The following is a 3,853-nucleotide window of genomic DNA, read 5'->3' as shown; positions in this document are numbered from 1 at the left end:
ACACTATCTTTATGTCCTAGACTGTGATGGAATTTTGTAAATATTCCATGTGTGCTTAAAATACTCTTTCCTTATTGGGTCCAATTTGTTCATTAGTGCATCCAAGCTTAGAACTGTTGTATTTTCCTAGTGAACTGAACTTTTATATTGTTAAGTTGTGGCTGTTTTTACCTTTAAAAATCTTTTTGTCCAATATTATTATAGCTACACTAGTTTTCTTTGGTTAGTATTTTCCTGTTAAATCTTTTTTCACCACTTTATTTTCAACCTTTCTTTATCCTTACATATCAGTTTGTCTGGTAACAGCATGTAGCTAGATATTTTCTGTATCTACTTTGGCGGCTTGTCTTTTAACTAGAGCTATTAGTCTTTTTACTTGCATTATACTTATGGATCTGCTTGTTATATTTCAGCCACAATATTTTGTGCACTTTCTCTTTATCCCACTTTTTCATGCTTCTTATCTGTTGCGCCTTATTTTGGATTGAGAGTTTTCCTTTTTTATTTTTGTCCCACTACTAATTTAGATGTTATACATCCTTTCTATTTTAGATGCATGTGTAATATATTGAAGTTTCTTATCAGTATCTTTATTCTCCCTGCACAACACAAGGATTGTAGAAAACCAGTTCCAGTCATCCATCCTGACTTTTAGGCCACTATTATTGTAAGAAACATCCAAACCTGTAGATAATTTTTATGAGTTTATCTGCGCCAAACTGACGACAATTGCCAGGAAGAAAAATCTCCACAAATTGAGAAAATACTTTGCAGAATGGCAATTTTGCAACTTCTTTTATACAATAGAATAAAAGGAGAAGATATAAGGAGGTTACACGAAATCCATTGGTGGTAGGTTAGGGAGGTGGTTAAAAGTAAAGTGGGAAGTCTCTCAGACTGGATAAAGAGTAAAATGGAGGGAGGCGTGCTTCTTTTACATTGATGGGTACCAGATAGTTACTAATTAACATTTACAACACAGAGATGGTATGCAGGGGATGAGATAATGAAGAAGAACAGAGGTTGTGCCCTGAGCGGTCTGGAAAAGAAGATTGCTCTGACATTTCAAAGGTATGTTATCTTTGATGCAAACAAACAAACACAACAACAACAAATAATGGACAACTCACTGAGGTAAAGAGTCACCTTTGTCCAGGAAGCTGCAGGCCTAAGACATGACTACCTGCCATGACCCACTGTTAGGAGTTTGCATGTTCAGACCATCCCATACGGTTACTTTCAGTTCCTGAGTTTGTAAGGCCCGCCATGCAGGTCTTCCCTGAGCTTGTCAGGCTTAGTATGTAGCCCCTTTCTCATCTACATTATCATGTATTTTAGTTCTAGACTGTTTTTTTTTAACCTGAAAAAACAAAAATGTGTTGTTTTATTCTTTCACTGTCCATTTAGTTCCGCCCACACATTCATCACTTTTATTGTTCATTATTCCACCTTACAGCTTATATTTTCTCTGAGATATTGCTCCTTTCTGCAAAGCTAAATTCTTTTCCTTTTTTTTTTTTTAAATCCTCACCTGAGGACATGCTTTTATTGATTTGAGAGAGAAAGATATGTGAGAGTGAAACATCAATTGTGTTGCCTCCTGCACGGCACCTGGACCAGGGATAATGCACCCCAATCTGGATCAAACCCTCAACCTGGGTATCTGTTCCTAAGGGGCCTGTGTCCTCTCCTGTTTGGCCAGTTCCCCTACTCTGTAGACAGCGCCTGGGAAGGCACATGGGCATTTCTTTAAATTGTTGTCAGCTGAGTCCGAGGCGACTGGCAGAGCCGCGTCTCGGATACATGTTTCCCCAAGAAAGCGGAGACATGTAATCAGCTTGGCCTTCATATCAGCCCAGGTGTCGGCAGGGGCAGGTCTAGATGTGTAAATCCAGTCAAGCAATAGGAATGCTCTGGCCTATTCAAGAATGCAAATAAGCTCCTTTGACCCTAAGTTTTTGGTGATACTTCCTGGTATTTGGGGGTATAAATTAAAAGTGCTGTGTGGCTCAGAGTCGTCATCGTCCTGCCTCTCCATCAGAGAGAATGGCGTCCCACCTGGCTCCCAGCTTTTAATTCTATTTCTGTGTCTTGCTTTCTTTCTTTCTATTATTTCTCAATCCCTGGCCACGTCCACTTAGAACAGGTTCATTCATCTCTCTTTCCATGCTGGACATGGAAAAGGGAGATCCCTGCCATATCTGGGCCCCCCCCACCGCATCTGGCCCCCCCACTACTCCTTCCCTTTCTTTTCTCAGGTTTGCAGGGCAAGGCTAGTTGTTTCCTATAAAATTAGCCATACTTAAAATTTTAAAAATATTTTAAAACAAAAGTAAAAAATATGCATTATACCAATACATACAACAGAAAAAATTTAGCCAGACCAAACCTATTCTGTTTGGAGGAGTGTCCTCCTCACAGGCCTGACTGTGGAGCCAAATGAAGTCTTTCCAGTTCCTCCCTTCTTTGGTCTCTTTGCAAGCAAGCATGCATCACCTTCTCATTTTAAGAATTTGCTTAATAATAATAAGAGAACTGGATTTGTAGATGTTGCTGCCCCGAAGCCGCCCGTGACCAGCCATGGTGAACCCCACCGTGTTCTTCAACATCGCCTTTGACGGCGAGCCCTTGGGCCGCATCTCCTTCGAGCTGTTTGCAGACAAAGTTCCAAAGACAGCAGAACACGTCCGTGCTCTGAGCACTGGGGAGAGAGGATTTGGTTATAAAGGTTCCCGCTTTCACAGAATTATCCTGGGATTTATGTGCCAGGTGGTGACTTCACACGCCATAATGGCCCAGGCGGCAAGTCCATCTATGGTGAGAAATTTGAGGACGAGAACTTCATCTTGAAACATACAGGTCCTGGCATCCTGTCCATGGCAAATGCTGGGCCCAACACCAACGGCTCCCAGTGTTTCATCTGCACCGCCAAGGCTGAGTGGTTGGATGGCAAGCATGTGGTCTTCGCCAGGTGACAGAAGGCATGGATATTGTGACAGCCATGGGACGCTCTGGGTCCAGGAATGGCAAGGCCAGCAAGATCACCATTGCTGACTGTGGAGAACTCTAATAAATTTGACTTGTGTTTTATCTTCACCACCAGACCATTCCTTCTGTAGCTCAGGAGAGCACCCCTTCACCCCAATTTGCTTGGAATGTTCTATAATCTTTGTGCTCTTGCCAGTTTATTGGGTTCCATAATTTCCTAACCCCTTCCCAGTCTAGCTGGATTGCAGAGTTAAGTTTATGATTGTGAAATAAAAATGAAATAGTTGTCTGTCAAAAAAATAATAATAAGAGAACCAATATGATGGCATATGTAAATGCCTATACTCACTGCCTCCCACAACCACATCAAAATTACAACTAAAATACAGAACAACCATCATCCAGAACCACCTGAAAGCTGGATGAATGGAAGGCTTATAACTAGAGAAGTAAAGAGGAAAGCACATTGAGACTAGTAGGAGGGGCAGAGGTATGGAACGAACTGGTCTGATAACATGTGTGCTGTTTTTTAAATATGGAGGGAGATCTTCGCTGTGGAGGCCACCCTTGAGGAGAAAGGGGTCCCAGTCCCACAACAGGCCCCTAGCCTAGGGTTCCAGAGCTGGGAAGAGAAGTCCTCACAACCACAGGCTATAAAAACCAGTGAGGATTGTGACTGAGAGACACAGAGGCTGCTGGAGATGCAGGCATTCCTCTTAAAGGGTCCATACACAAACTTACATGGACCTGCTTCTTCTGATCTCCAGTTTGGGGGGACCCAGACACATATGGGGAGGAACTGGATTGTCTGGCATTGGGGCAGGAACTCAGGGCAGCTTTTTTCCAGACAGATGTGCTCGCAAGG

At 42.5% G+C, this 3,853-nt stretch overlaps 1 pseudogene; it reads left to right on the top strand.

Moving 5' to 3' along the window:
* Nucleotides 1-2,580: 2,580 nt before the first annotated feature.
* LOC103284767 (peptidyl-prolyl cis-trans isomerase A-like) lies at nt 2,581-3,201 on the top strand (annotated as a pseudogene).
* Nucleotides 3,202-3,853: the final 652 nt, after the last annotated feature.

The sequence above is a fragment of the Eptesicus fuscus genome, chromosome 21, assembly GCF_027574615.1.
Source record: "Eptesicus fuscus isolate TK198812 chromosome 21, DD_ASM_mEF_20220401, whole genome shotgun sequence".
Lineage (NCBI taxonomy): Eukaryota > Metazoa > Chordata > Mammalia > Chiroptera > Vespertilionidae > Eptesicus > Eptesicus fuscus.
The sequence above is the reverse complement of the archived record's forward strand: the minus strand, read 5'-3'. Positions and strand labels throughout refer to the sequence as shown.